Source organism: Cucumis sativus, chromosome 2 (assembly GCF_000004075.3).
Source record: "Cucumis sativus cultivar 9930 chromosome 2, Cucumber_9930_V3, whole genome shotgun sequence".
In the NCBI taxonomy this organism is placed as follows: Eukaryota; Viridiplantae; Streptophyta; class Magnoliopsida; order Cucurbitales; family Cucurbitaceae; genus Cucumis; species Cucumis sativus.
The window spans coordinates 12,130,657-12,147,976 of NC_026656.2; positions in this window are offsets into that span (position 1 = coordinate 12,130,657).

Below are 17,320 nucleotides of genomic sequence, written 5' to 3' on the forward strand. Positions count from 1 at the left end.
TAATTATATCAGTTTAAATTTTTCTAACTCTATCAATTCTACATTTTTCATTACACTTTGTTTGAAACAATCTTCACTAAAACTCCTAACCTTTATAAATTAATCAATTTAAATATTCAATTCAAAGTATTTTTTAAAATTGATTAAGTTATAAAACCAATGTTATAAGAAAGCAAAGTTCAATATTGTTTGCATCTTAAAAAGAGTCCCCATCCATCCATGTAAATTAAAGAAGAAAAAAAAGAGCTTTGTTGTGTTTAGCCAAAGGATTAGATGAAGTTTAAAATGAAGGATTTTTTATTTTTTATTTTTAAGAATATGAAAATAAGTAAATGATCATTTTGTGATGGGATTTAAATGGAAAATTTGAACTTAGGTTTAATTCATTTATTATAAACTTTTTGAGGAAAAAAATTAAGGATTTGGTTGAAATGTTTAAACTTATCATGTTAGAGTGAATTAATAATTTGGTCCACCAACCAAAGCAACTAATAATAGGTTTGAATGGTTTTAATTAAAGAAACTTAGTAAAAGAGCCAAAAAGGAAAATATGATCATAATATTAATAATATACTAATCATAGTTAGACATTGCTGTTATTAGTTTGTTTGTTCAAATTATTGTAATCTCAAAATAATATACTTTGGTTAAAGATTATGTTTGAAATTAAAATATTAAAAACATGATAATCTAAGTTTGTTTGTTCAAATTATTGTAATCAATTTCTACCTTTTATTGCTTTCTATAATCTTAAAACTTTTACTATAATTAAAACTATTCACTAAAGATTACATTATAAATATTCATTATTTCAATCAAAATATTTTTTATATTGTTTAAATGATGTTTTGAGTACAATTTTCAAACAAAACTTAGAAAAAACACTGCATGGTTAAATTTAGGTTTAAACCCTAAATTTTCCTTTTTTTTTTATTTTTATTTACTTATTTGATCTTTAAATTTTTAATGTGTTCATTTAATTTATGAATTTTTTTGAAAATGGATGATATGTCTAATAGATATGTTTGAATTTTAATCCATAGAAAACAAAATTGGAAACTTATAATTTTATTAGAAATAAAGTTTAAAAACTTTTTGTTTTTTAATTTTGTAAAGGTTGAAAATTTTAACTTGTAATTTAGTGAATACCATTTCTAGGAATTAATCCATAATTTTTAAATGGGTATAGTCTCTAACAATTAATTAATATAATGAATTTTTTTTCCTAAACCAACTTTTTCTTTTCCATGCACTATTTTTCCTTTTTTTTTCCTCCCTTTGTTCACACATACAATTTCTTTAAATTCAATCATTTGTTATTACATACTTTATATTTCACTATCTTTTAGTCATTGTGTATTCATTCACACATTTTTTCTTCTCAACCTCTATTTAACAAATAAAATATTTTCTTAAACCAATCTCTTTTAGATCATGAACTCTCTTGTCTATTGTTACAGTGAGTGTATTGTCCGTGTTCTTTCATTCATTAATTAGAAAAATTCTTGTAGGAAATGTGAGACAAAAAAATCAATGTATTTGAATATCATTCTTTTAAACTTGCATCCTAGTCGTCGCTAATGTTAGCTTGCATCACCTACCAATCTATGTTAATAAAAGCTTAAAGGTAAAGATATAGTTTGAATGTTCACTAAAAGAATTTTCAAATCTAATATTACAACTTTTGAAAAAGTATAGATATTTTTTAGACAAGAGAAGAATGCTAGGGTCTCATTAATCATTATTAGGAGTGAAAGAGCATATATATATATACAAGAAAAACATGCTTAAACTAACTCGTTTTGTGTTTTATGAACTTTCAAGTGTGTTGGTTCATTTTCTCCAAATCGGTTTCAGATTTCAATTTCTCCTTCATCAAATAATTTGTTGTCTATTATGATTTTGCACAGTAATCGAGTCAAGTTGAAGTGCATATGTCCATAATAGTTGTCACGTGACCTAAATATGAGGAGACAATGAGTATAAGGGATTATGAATTATGAGGAAGAAATTATAGGGAACGGTAAAAAGAGGAAAGAGAGGGAGAGTTTGAAAAATAACCATTGATGGTTGGCTCCCTACTTGTTGGGTACTCCCCATTTTGTGTTGGCTCTTTTTAAAATTGAAAGTGACCTTTCAAATTCATTGAATCATCATTCAACCCTTCTCTCTCTCTTTTCCCCCACCATTCTCTTCTTCCCCTCCTTCCCTTTTAAGAATAAAAAAAAAATTGTAATATTTTTTTAGAAAAACTTCCTATGAAACCTTAATAAAATTAGCCAGGAATATGGTAGATTAAAAATTCGAGTTAGGTCGGCAAAAGTCGACTGAATCGACGTTGGTCAGTCAGAATAATTACAAGAAAACGTTTCGATATCAGTTTGAGAAAAATCAAAACCAATATTTTTTAAGATTTTTAAAAAAGAATTAAATCAACCCTAACTGACCAATTGACCTATTAGTTAGTTGATTGTGTCAATGTTCACTCATACAGTTAGTTCATTAGAATGATTATGTAATATATTTAAACTATAGTCAGTTTTATAAATTTTGTATTGTAATGACATGAACATCTAATAGAGATTTAGCCTAATATGTCATCATCTCATTGGCTACCAATTGGTCTATTTAAATACAAAACAACAATTTTTCTCAATTTAGGAAAAAAATGCTCTAATTAAAGTATTCAACCATAAGTGTCACACAATTCATATATATGTATAAAAGGCTAAGGATGAGATTAATTTAGAAAAGTAATATGCGTACTAATAAATCCAAATAGTATATGTACGAGGGTGATTAATTAAAGTTCAATAATGCTAAACTTTTGTTATATATATTTACTTCCTTTGGTATGTTTTATATTACACATGTACTTATATATATTTAAGTAAAATTAGTCATAAACTTGGTTTTATTTCAAACCCCTTATCCTATATAATGTCCTTAATTAAGAGAAGAAGATAATATTTTGTGAATAGTTACGTATTATATTTGAATAATTTAGAATCTCATCAAAGGATAATAATGTATCTAATTCAATATCTTTTGACATTTCAAAGTTATATATATTCGAGTATGTGAAAGAATAATGTGTCACCTAACTTCTTGAGTTATATGTAGATAAATACAAACTTAATCTTCAAATAAAAATATTAAAATAAGAAATAATGGTCCATTTTTTTTAATCTTTGTGTAAATTTGTGGTTTGGTTTGACAATATAAATAGGTTAATTTTTATAAATATCCCAAGATATTAAAATATTTACGGTTCCTGTAACAAAATCAAAAGGCGCATAAAGTTGGCTACTCTTTTTAAATATTTGAAGGTTGTCATTGTCGTTTTTTAACTTTACTCTACTCTGATTTCTTCTTCTTCCTTTTCATCTTCTTTCTTCTCTTCTTCTTCTGCAATTTTTATTTTATACCTTTTTTATATCATGATCTTTTCGTTTTCAATCAAACATAAATTTTGTATTGTTTTTTTTTTCAAAGTGTTAGTTGGTTCAAGATCGTGTACCAAATATAAAAGATCTTGGTACACGAACTTAAAAAAAATCATTGGAATATTGATACATGGTCGTTTAGATTTTTCTATCGATCGTTGTACCAAATCTAAACAATCGTGTACCAAATATAAAAGAATGTACAAGATCGAAAGTGTGTCAAATATAAAATATTTATATTTGGTACACAATCTTGAAAAAAAATGTTTGAGATACACACGGTTGTTTAAATTTGGTTACACGATCACGTATCATAATTGTTTAGGAGAAGAATTATACGCGTATGTGGCCAATTAATCGCGTGTTGACTGTGATATTTTTAGAAGTTTTCATTCTGGGTCTGTGCATTTTTTTGTTTTCAAAATTGTTCTATAAAGTGTAAATATTTTGTCAACTTATCATTTTTTAAAAAAAAACTCATATAAATATATAAAATTAAATATACACAAAACCATATGAACGTTTGCATAGTCAATAATTTATAAAATTGGTCAAATCTTAGTTTAGTTTTAATAAATTAATTTACTCTTTTAACACTTCTACTAAAAAAAATAAATAAATGTTTGATCTATTTTAGTCCTAAAATAAATTATTAGTACTATTTAACTAGTTTTTAATAAAAAAAAAAAAGTTACTTTAAAGGAATTGCTTTAGGTTTATTTGAGACTCAACTAGACAATTAGAAGTATATTGTAATGCCCGACATTAAGAGGGAGACATGAATGAAATAGTATCACATCTGAATGAGAAGAATCTTGAAGACATGAAAGTAATGTTAAAAAAAGACTTAAAAGAATTAAAAGTTAATACATATATCAACAAGATGCACCTTCCTTTTTTGTGGCTTGATCATAGGAACTCCAAAATTAAGCGTGCTTAATTTGGAGCAATTCTATGTTAGGTGACCTCCTAAGAATATTCATAAGATGCATGTGAGTGCGGACAAAACTGTTGGATCGGTATGGCAACCCTAGAGGGGGGTGAATAGGGTTTAAATAAACTTTTTGACAAATAAAAAGTAAAATCAACTAATTAGATATTTTCTAAAATTTAAATAAAGAACTTTGTAAACTTTGTTAAATAACAAGATTGATAAAAAAGATATGAATGGAAGTATGCAATCAAACTCAACCAATAAGAATATGTAACTAAAATTAAATTAAAAAATAATTAGAAAAGAGTTAGAGAAGAAGACACCGTAATTTTATAGTGGTTCGGTTAAACTCAACCTACATCCACTTTCCCAAGCACCCCTTGGGATTTTGATTGAAAATCTTCTTTGGACTCTTTCCACGGATTTGAGCCGAACCGATTCTTGCTCCTTTTTCGGGTTCAAGAGCAAACCCGATCCTTTCCACGGGTTAGGATCCAACCGTTACAATATGATGAAATTTTTAAATCACACAAAAGAAAACTCTCTAAAAGAGTGAGTATACAATTTGAAGCTCACAAATTTAATCCTCACAATACAATAAGAAGCTCTCAAGAATAAGATGAAAAGAATAAAAATTGGAAGCTTTAGAGAGAATAACAATGTTGGCTTTTTGCTTGAGGATTGTAAAGATGTTGTGATCTTGTGTAAATGTGAAGTATTTAAAAAGAGAGGAAAGATAAATTCAAAATCATTTGGGTCATTAGATATAAGTAAAAGAAAAATGAATGGTTGAGATTTAAACTTAATTAGCCGTTAGACACAATACAAATAATAATATAATAATATGTCTTTTCAAAATATTTTGTTTAAAAAGAAATCAATAAAGCAACTTCACCCTCTTTTAAAAAAACTAGCCGTTAGACACAAGAAAAAATAATAATATTAAAATCATTTTTCTTTTAAATTCATTTTCTTTATAAAAGCCAATAAAACATAACAAAAAGCCACATTTGTTACTCCTTCATTGCTCCAAGTGGCTTTCTCTAATTGGTTCAAATTGAATGCTTGGTCGCCACGTCACCATCTCGGGTATTTTTTCGTTAAGCTTCTTTTAGCAATATTTTCTTCATTTGAACTTCGATTTGGGTGATTCAAGAGGCGTTAGAATCATTTTTCCAAGCTCTACGATATGGTCTATTCAAATTAATAAAATTGTCAATAAAAAAAATCAGATTTGTTATCATCAAAACATAAATTAATTGAATAATTAAAATAAATTAATTTGAGATTAAGGGCCAAAAAGCCAACAATCTCCCCCTTTTTGATGATGACAAATCATTGAAGAAAAATAACTTGAAACACACATGATCAACAAGTAATTCTATTATCAAGATGTATAACCATAAAGCTCATGTATATATTTCACCACAAAGATCATACTTGAAAACAATTGATAAGAGAACCTTCTTTGTCCTTAATTAATTTTTCTCTAAAAAAAAAATATGCATTATTCAATAGAAACAATTATGCAACAAATTGATAAAAACATATTTTTCTTATACTTCTCCCCCTTTGGAATCATCAAAAACAATACCAAGGAAGTTAGCTCTCCCAAAAAAATATGAACACATACAAAATGTCTAATTCTCCCCCTATCAATATGCATTACGGTAACAATATCAAGTAAGATATAAAATCAAGATGCATCACAACGAATAATTCCAAGCTCAAGCCTATTTTTACAAAAGCTTTCTTCACTCAAAGGTTTGGTAAATATATCCGCTAATTGATTATTGGAACTTACAAACTCAAGAGTAATATGACCATTTTGTACATGCTCTCTAATAAAGTGATGCCTAATATCTATATGCTTAGTTCTAGAATGATGAATAGGATTCTTAGTCAAATTTATGGCACTAGTATTATCACAAAATATAGGCACATTATCAAATTTTAATCCAAAATCACAAAGAGTTTGTTTCATCCAAAGAATTTGTGCACAACAACTAGCAACCGCAATATATTCCGCTTCGGTAGTGGATAAGGCAACCGAATTTTGCTTTTTACTAAACCAAGATACTAAGGAACTACCAAGAAATTGACAAGTCCCACTAGTACTTTTACGGTCAAGTAAACTACCGGCAAAGTCCGCATCGGAATATCCTACCAAATTAAACTCAACATTTCTAGGATACCATAATCCAACATCAATAGTTCCAAGCAAATATTTAAGTATCCTTTTAACAGCATGGAAATGTGATTCTTTAGGACAAGATTGAAATCTAGCACAAAGACATACACTAAACATGATATCGGGTCTACTAGCGGTCAAATAAAGTAAAGATCCGATCATACCTCGATAAGTCTTTATATCCACACACTTACCTTTTTCATCTTTGTCAAGCTTAGTGGTAGTGCTCATAGGAGTTTTTGCAACTTTACCTTCATTTAATTTGAATTTCTTGAGCAAATCCCTTGTGTATTTTTCTTGACTTATGAAGATGCCATCCTTGAGTTGTTTGATTTGAAGACCAAGGAAGAAACTAAGTTCTCCCATCATACTCATCTCAAACTCATTATGCATACACTTGGAAAATTCTTCACACAAAGATGAATTAGTAGAACCAAATATAATATCATCCACATAAATTTGTACTATAAGCATGTCATTATTTTTAACTTTAATAAATAGAGTATTATCAATTTTTCCCATCTTAAAGTCATTCTCAAGTAAAAACTTGCTAAGTCTATCATACCAAGCTCTTGGAGCTTGTTTTAAGCCATAAAGAGCCTTTTTCAACTTATAAACATGATTAGGTAAATCAAAACTTTCAAAGCCCGGAGGTTGTTCTACGTAAACTTCCTCCACAATATAACCGTTTAAAAAAGCACTTTTTACATCCATTTGATACAAAATGAAATTTTTATAAGAAGCAAAAGCAAGCAACATTCTAATAGCTTCTAATCTAGCAACCGGTGCAAAAGTTTCTTCATAATCTATACCTTCTTCTTGACAATAACCTTGAGCTACAAGTCTAGCTTTATTTCTAATGATATTTCCATTTTCATCCATCTTATTTCTAAAAACCCATTTAGTTCCGATTATAGATGCATTAGAAGGCCTAGGGACTAATTTCCAAACTTTGTTTCTTTCAAATTGATTTAATTCTTCTTGCATAGCTAAAATCCAAAACTCATCACATTCGGCATCTTTAAAACTTCTAGGTTCAATTTGAGACACAAAAGCAAGATTACTAAATAAATTAAGAGAAGAACGAGTTTTGACACCTTGTTCGGGATTGCCAAGAATTAGATCCTTGGGATGGGATAGAGCATATCTCCACTCTTTAGGCAAGGATGAAGAACCCTCTTCTTTCTTCTCTATGATGTTCACATCTTGCATACTTGGAACAATTTCTTTGCCTTTGTCATTAACAAGTAAATCTCCAAAATCTTTTTCTAAATCATCACTACAAATAGACTCATTAGAAACATTATTCCAAGATTCATCAAATACAACATGAATAGATTCCTCAATAACTAAAGTTTTCTTATTGAAAACTCTATAAGCTTTACTAGTAGAGGAATATCCTAGAAAAATACCAACATCCGTCTTAGAATCAAATTTTCCAAGTTTTTCTTTGTTATTCAAAATAAAACATTTACAACCGAAAACTTTGAAATACCCAATATTTGGAATTTTTCCATGCCAAAGTTCATAAGGAGTTTTATCTAAAGATGGTCTAACTAAAACTCTATTTGAAACATAGCAAGCGGTGTTAACGGCTTCCGCCCAAAAATATTTAGGTAAACCATACTCATTCAACATTGATCTAGCAAATTCTTGCAAAGTACGATTTTTCCTTTCAACTACACCATTTTGTTGAGGAGTTCTTGGAGAGGAAAAATTATGGGAAAAACCATTTTCTTCACAAAAAGCTTTAAAAGCATCATTATCAAATTCTCCTCCGTGATCACTCCTAATTTTGGAAATAAAAAATCCTTTTTCATTTTGTACTCTTTTTGCAAAACTAATAAAACTTTTCAAAGCATCATCCTTATGTTTTATCATCAAAACCCAAGTAAATCTAGAAAAATCATCAACTATCACAAAAGCATAATAATTTCCTCCATAGCTAGCAATTCTAGAAGGGCCAAATAAGTCCATGTGTAATAGTTGTAAGGGTCTAGTAGTAGAGATCACATTTTTAGATTTGAAAGAGGACTTAGTTTGCTTACCCATTTGACAAGCATCACAAACTTTGTCTTTTTCAAATTTAAAACTAGGAAGACCTCTAACCAAACAATTTTTAGAAATATTTGAAATTAAGTGCATGCTAGCATGTCCTAGTCTTCTATGCCATAACCAAGAATCATTATGCAAAACCGAAAGACATTTATCAATAATAGGATAATCATTCAAATCAAGAGTGTACACATTTTCATCCCTATTTCCAACAAACAAAACTTTTCTATCACTAACATTTTCAATTATTTCAATTATGCAATTTTTTTATCAAATATTACTCTAAATCCTTTATCACACAATTGACTAATACTAAGCAAATCATGCTTTAAACCATCAACCAAATGAACATTTTCAATCAAAGTAGATGAATCATTTCCTATATTACCCTTACCAATTATTTTACCTTTCTTGTTGTCACCAAAGGTTACCATGCCTCCATTCTTTTTGGAGAAAGAGATAAGCTTGGATCGGTCTCCCGTCATGTGTCTTGAGCAACCACTATCCAAGTACCATTTGTTTTTCTTGGAGGCTTTCAAACAAACCTAAAAACAACTAATTTCAAGTTTGATCCTTTGGTACCCATACTTGTTTGGGTCCTAGAATGTTAGCATTTACATATTTAGGGATCCATTTCATTTTTTCATAGACATTACAAGCACTAGATCTAGATAGGTAACAAGAATAAGCTTTATGTCCATACTTGCCACAAGAAAAACAAACAACATTATGCAAAGATTTATTTTTCATAACAAATTTATGTACTCTACTTTTATTGGAGAAATTCTTCCTTGGAGCAATGTAAAACTTTGCTCTTTGCGAAAAATTTCTTCTTGAATAAGTATTTTGAGCATACTTCAATTTAAAGCATTTAGGTCTAATGTGACCTTCAACACCACAATTATGACATATGGGTACAAAACTAGATTTAACATGATTAGACACATGATTAGACATGTTAAACTTAGGCACAATAGGTGATGCTTTAACGAATGTAGTTTTAGAACTTGAAGGAGTAGATGATTCATCAATATAGCCTAAACCTCTCTTATCACCATAAGATTTTCCTACTTCAATAATTTTGTCCAATCTTTGAGCACCTATTGTCAACTTTTTAATAGTTTCTTTAGCTTTATCAAGTTCTTGTAAAACACTTAGTTCATTTTCTTTAAGCACTTTAATCAAGTTATCTTTTTCACAACTATCATGCTCAAGAAATCTAACTTTATCAAGCAAAGCATCTTTCTCAATACAAACATGCTTATCACTAGAGACATTCAATTCTTCAATTTGCTCAAAATTTTCATTCTCTTTAAAGCAAGCAATTGTATCAAGTAAAGACTTATTTTCACTAATTAAAACATTGTATTTCTTCTTAAGCACAACATACTTAGAACTAAGTTTTTCTAGGTCATTTTGCATGCTTTCAAAATTTTCAAATAATTCATCAATAGAAAGAGGTTCTAGAGTTACCTTATCATCATGTTCATCATCTTTGTCACTATGAGCCATGAGACCAAGATTTGCCATTTCTTCAACTTCACTTTCACTTTCACTACTATCATCCCATGTAGCCTTCATTGCCTTCTTCTTGGATTTCTTAGATGATTTGAGGAGAGGACAATCCGTTCTTATATGACCCGATCTTTTGCATTCATAACAAATCACCTCATCCTTTTTGCTTTTCTCACCTTTTGACTCTTTTTGGGTTGATAGGTGTTTCTTGAAATATTTCTTTCTTTTTATGAAATTTTTGTACTTACGTGAGAAATAAGCAATGTCATCTTCATCAAGGCCATCCTCATCTTCGGGATCAACTTCCAAGGAGATAGTCTTTAATGCAATGCTCTTCTTCTTTTTGGACTCATCCTCCAAGTGCTCCTTCATGATGATCTCATGAGTCATGAGTGAGCCAATAAGCTCCTCTAGTGGAAGTTTGGTGAGATCCTTTGCTTCTTGAATCGCCGTTACCTTAGCTTCCCAAGTCTTAGGTAGAGACCTTAGAATTTTTCTAACATTTTCGGAAGTTGTATAAACTTTACCAAGACCCTTCAAAGCATTTATGATGTTAGTAAATCTAGTAAACATATCGGTGATAGTCTCATTAGCATCCATCTTAAACAATTCATAATTATGAACAAACATGCTAATTTTAGACTCTTTAACTTGATTTGTTCCTTCATGAGTAATTTCAAGAGTATTCCAAATTTCTTGAGCGGAAGAACACATGGATATTCTATTAAATTCATCTTTACTCAAGGCACAATACAAACAGTTAATAGCCTTAGCATTAAATGAACACTTTTTCATTTCATTTTCATCATACTCTTCTTCTAATTTAGGCGTATCAACATTATCAACATTTTTCATGGGTACATAAGGACCTTTAGCAACAATTAACCACAAATTATAGTCAATAGATTGCAAATAAATTTTCATTCTAGCTTTCCAATATGCATAATTTGAACCATCAAAATAAGGAGGTCTAGAAGTAGATTGACCTTCAACAATACCATTTGCCAATAGGTTTGCCATAATGCTCTAACAATAAAGTTTATCAAGAAATTAAAATTTCAAGATGAGCAACCTCGCTCTGATACCAATTGTTGGATCGGTATGGCAACCCTAGAGGGGGGTGAATAGGGTTTAAATAAACTTTTTGACAAATAAAAAGTAAAATCAACTAATTAGATATTTTCTAAAATTTAAATAAAGAACTTTGTAAACTTTGTTAAATAACAAGATTGATAAAAAAGATATGAATGGAAGTATGCAATCAAACTCAACCAATAAGAATATGTAACTAAAATTAAATTAAAAAATAATTAGAAAAGAGTTAGAGAAGAAGACACCGTAATTTTATAGTGGTTCGGTTAAACTCAACCTACATCCACTTTCCCAAGCACCCCTTGGGATTTTGATTGAAAATCTTCTTTGGACTCTTTCCACGGATTTGAGCCGAACCGATTCTTGCTCCTTTTTCGGGTTCAAGAGCAAACCCGATCCTTTCCACGGGTTAGGATCCAACCGTTACAATATGTTGAAATTTTTAAATCACACAAAAGAAAACTCTCTAAAAGAGTGAGTATACAATTTGAAGCTCACAAATTTAATCCTCACAATACAATAAGAAGCTCTCAAGAATAAGATGAAAAGAATAAAAATTGGAAGCTTTAGAGAGAATAACAATGTTGGCTTTTTGCTTGAGGATTGTAAAGATGTTGTGATCTTGTGTAAATGTGAAGTATTTAAAAAGAGAGGAAAGATAAATTCAAAATCATTTGGGTCATTAGATATAAGTAAAAGAAAAATGAATGGTTGAGATTTAAACTTAATTAGCCGTTAGACACAATACAAATAATAATATAATAATATGTCTTTTCAAAATATTTTGTTTAAAAAGAAATCAATAAAGCAACTTCACCCTCTTTTAAAAAAACTAGCCGTTAGACACAAGAAAAAATAATAATATTAAAATCATTTTTCTTTTAAATTCATTTTCTTTATAAAAGCCAATAAAACATAACAAAAAGCCACATTTGTTACTTCTTCATTGCTCCAAGTGGCTTTCTCTAATTGGTTCAAATTGAATGCTTGGTCGCCACGTCACCATCTCGGGTATTTTTTCGTTAAGCTTCTTTTAGCAATATTTTCTTCATTTGAACTTCGATTTGGGTGATTCAAGAGGCGTTAGAATCATTTTTCCAAGCTCTACGATATGGTCTATTCAAATTAATAAAATTGTCAATAAAAAAAAATCAGATTTGTTATCATCAAAACATAAATTAATTGAATAATTAAAATAAATTAATTTGAGATTAAGGGCCAAAAAGCCAACAAAAACATGCTGAGAACTCGTGTTGGTTTGTGGAAAGAACAATAAGAATGATGTTGCCAGGTCTCCGAATCCTAAACTTAGGGCCCTACATAAATAGACACTAATATGAAATAAAACCAAAAATATAGAAACAAAAATTATATTTAAGCATATTTTCTATTTAATTACTAATAAAGATAGAAAATAGTTTAAAGTTAGATGTGTTTACAAAAATAGGAAAAATAAATTATGATAATAAGGTCCATGTAGCTACATTTTCTACATTTGCTACTTTTGCAATTTAGAAAACGTAGTGACATGAACTTTATTATCATAATTATTTGTTATATTTGTAATATGCAAAAAAAATGTGTTATGGACTATTTTTTTCTAACTTTTTTTTGTCATTCGATGCAATTTTTCTTAAAATAATTATATAATTAAAGTGTATTTTTTAATATAGCATAATGAATTAAATATTTACAAAATATAGAAGAATCTTAAATTTTATCAATGATAGACATAGATAAACTTTTATTAATATCTATCGATGATATTGATAGATAAGGATAGATTTCTAGTTATCAATGTCTATCAGTCATAAAATTGGAACTTTTAATATATTTTGTAAATGTTTTCAATAATTTTTCTATTTAAAACAATTCGCCTATAATTTAATAACAATGTAAATACAAATTGTTCATATATAATATATTTTTTAAAAAAATGTTAAAAATAGAAAACTTAACAAAATATATACACTTCATAACAAAAAAAAAACAAGTGTGATGTGAATTTTGTCATTTTTGTTTGGAGAGTTAATAATTTAATTTTTCCATTTTTGAAGAGAAAAAAAAAACATCATAACATAGCTGAGAAGTTTACATCAATGAATTTTAAAATCAACTTTCTCTTAGATAATTGCTGAACATAAATTTAAAATACTTTTATAACTAATTCGTTCATGATATAAAGATGGTTATCGATCATATTATAAAAATGTAAAAATAAAATTACCTCGATCCAATCCGGTTTGACTTGCTCTTTTGATGATCTGAAGAGTTATGAAGCACAAATACTTTATTTGAGACATTCTATATATATTAAAGACAAATCAAATACCAATACTTTTATATATATACGTATCTCACACGTGACATGACGTATTTGTTTTTTACGTAAATTTTTCTCCAACCAAAACTAAGTAAACTATATAAAAAAACTCATTATGTCCGTTCAAAAATAAAAGAGCAGTGGAGAAAGAAAATATAATAGATAAAAAGCTAAATTGTAGGATGATCATAAAATTTCATCTTGTAGCATTGTAATAAACATGATATTTGGTGATTGTTAGTGAATTAGATTTAGAAGATCTTATCATCCATCACATGTTATGGTAATGTGTTATAAATAATTGTGGAAATATTTAATTTTAAGTGTTGCAAATTGGAAAGGAAGATAAGGCCTCACTTTTAACGACGGACTCGCCCGCCCTTTCTGACCCGATCGGATTCTTTTCTTTTAAAGAAATAATTCACAACTTTTTCCGCTCTCAAATTATTACTTTTATACAATTTTTTCAAACTTCAATTTTTTTTTTACCTTATTCCTTTACTTATTGACTCACTTCAATTTGTTTTTTTTTTTCCCTTCAATAATCAATAGAGTTGGTTTTATTATTTTCTCAATTTTGAGAAGTTTTTATCGGATTTACACCAATTGGATAATTATTTTGTTTTTTACTTTTGAAAATCGATAATTTTCTCTCTTTGGTTTTTTGTTTCGATTTAATTGACATTGATCAACTACATGTCAAGGTCACGCTAGTCTCCTTTTAATTACTAAATTAACTTTGAGATAAAGATTAAAGGATAAGCATCCACCAAAGGACTTACTTGGAGATTTATCTTTTTTCACAAAACTCAAAAAGAAAAAAAAAAAAAAACGTAAGAGAGGAGATGAAAAACTTTGTGGATTAAGTCGGTATTTAACATCGTTCATGATGAAATTTGAAGACTCGCTCGAACTTTATATTCCTTCAATAGTAAATTTGAAAAAACCACTTTGATAAAGTCGATATTTAACAAAATGTCAAAATAAGCTATTGGGAGAAGGACTTACCTAGGGAGGGAGATGTTTACTCCTATCTATTAGAGGGATGGTCCTAGAGTTCCTAATCTAAAAGAAAGGAAAAATTGGCATACATTGTCCTTCGAGGTCAAAGTCGAGCACTTGAGTCGCTTAGCCAAATTTTCTCTTATCTTTTCTTAGTCTCTTCCTTCCTCAGCTTTGTTTCTTACGTTCTTCTCGCTCACATATGACAATGCTTATTTTGGTTTTACTCTAGTCTTACAACCTAATCTTCTAAATTCATGATTCTTTGTCCGAGAGTGACCTAAAACAAATAGAAACTTCAAAATAGCCAAAACAAAGACAATCATTACCAAATCACATTAATAAACTTGAGCGACAATAAAAAAAACAGTGTATATATATAATATTTGCATTAATGTCATCTATGGAGACTCTAGCCCTAATTACGTTTTAAGTTAACTCCAAATCAAAGAAAATCAAAAGAAGGTGGTGAGATATAAGAAATATGAGAGAGATTCAGCGATGTAATTCAAATTTTTTTTTGCCTTTAAACACTAAGAAGATGGAGTATTTATTAAGAATTTTGAGAGTTAGCAAGGTAGTTATAGGAAAATTGTTACAAAAACCTTTAGAATGGGTAATTGTTTTAACTATCTTATTCTTATTCTACTTATTACATCATTCCACCCCTAGCCTCAAACTCGTCCCGAGTTTGTCAAGAAAGTTAAAATACATCCAACACAGTGGAGTATGACCAAACCAACCTCCTACATTTTGAAAAAAATATTATGATCGAAGGGATAAAATCAAGACAAAAATCAAATATGGCCACTAAAAGATGAGTCTCTCCATCGACCATAAACAGGAAAAAAAAAACGTTCCCTTTAATCCCATTTAAATCTGTCTTCAAAGAATCAATTTCAAAAGATTTAACTTTTGAAGAAAATCCTTCCAGAATCACACTTTCTTTATTATTTGCTTCAAGTTATTCGACGGTTTGAAGATTCATTTCCATCGCAACCAATGTGTCGTTGATCTTTTGCTCGGTGTTTGATACTTCTTTTCATCTCCTTTGTTGGATTTTTCTTAACTTGTGACCACTTCCAAGTCAACATTTTCAAATTCTTGTTCTTCAATTTTATCTTCATGATTTTCTATTTGAAAATTTTTCAACCATGAATTCTTTATCTTTTCTTCTGTATATGGAACCAATTTGTTCTTGGACTCTTGCAAATAAATTGAAGGTTGATCTACTTGAGTCATTTTTTTCTAATGAAAGTTGATTTCTTGGAAAATGGGTTTGATTGGATCATTGGACCATTTTTTGTTATTGTCGCATCTTCTTATTCTATTCCAAACTGTTTTAGAAACATCATCAGAGTCATTAGAATCATTTTCCAATTTGGATAGGTTCTTTGAGAAAATCGAGCATGGCCAAAATTTGAATGTTGAAATTCTTCTTCTGAATCACTTGAATCAGAATTCTAGCATTGTTTATGAAAATACAATTGATTTTATTGTCTATACCAACTACTAGTTGTTTTTCTTCTACCATCAGCATGTGGCCAAAACCTTATGTGATGATCATTTACTGTCTCTTTATGCCACTCATCATCAGTAGAACTCCAATCTTGAAGTTCTTGGTAGTAATCTTGGATTCTCTAAAGAGGTTCTTGATAATCTTGGGGCTGGTCTCCTTCTTTCTTGAGCCCCAAATCTTCTTTCTTGATGATTTCATTCAGCACTATGAATTCCAGCACCACAGATGTCATGCTGATTATTGAAGTTCCTGTGATTTTCTCTTACTCGTTGGCCTCGTCTGGCACCAAAATTATGGTTGTTCAACATATATTTGCTTCAATTCTCGGCAACGTTGATTGTTCCGCCATTCTTTGGTTCAGCACTTCAAAATTTTCCATCATCTTATCAAATTTGTTATGAAGATCTTCCAAGGATCCTTCGATAGTCAATGTCTTTGGAGAGAGGACGACAATTTCCTCTGCTTCTTGCACACAGGCATTCCCCGCAGTTGGGTTTATTACTCTCTGGCGAGCCATTTGTTCCAAAAAGATCGAAGCCGCTCTGATACCACTTTGATGTAATTAAAAGTAGGATATATTTTTCAAATGAATTCTATGTCTTCAAAGGCTAAGAGATGTAGTATTTAAGAGTTTGTTACAAGGTAGTTACGGAAAAGTAGTAATAAAAAACAGTTAGAATGGTTAACTGTTTTAACTATCTTATTCTTATTCTACTTATATAATCATTTAGAGTAAAATATATGGATTTAACTCTCACGTTCATGAGAGACTGCATGTGAGGGTTTGTCTTTTACATCTTTTGAAGTTCGAGGATTTAACATGCTTAAAAGAGGTACATTTTGACATTTTTAAAAGTTTGACGGTTTGATTTGTACAATTGAAAATTTAATGGTGTAATTATTACTACCACAACATTTCAAATCAAATGACAAAAAAACAATTTTGAAAATTTAATGGTGTAATTGTTACTACCACAACATTTCAAATCAAATGACAAAAATACACTCAGCTTTGTTGGTAACAAATTCCATACTCGTTTATATTTTTGTTATGTATGAAAATACCTAAAAGTCAACAAAAATATTTAAAACCTTGTATAGAAAAAAAAAGGTGACGGTGATTTAGTAAATGTAAAATTGGAACTTTTGTAACAATAGTTGTTCGTTCTTTCTGTGAATGATTTGGAGATTTTTCTTTAAAGAAGAGAGGTAGTCAGTTGAGTGTTTTTGTTCTAACAATTTG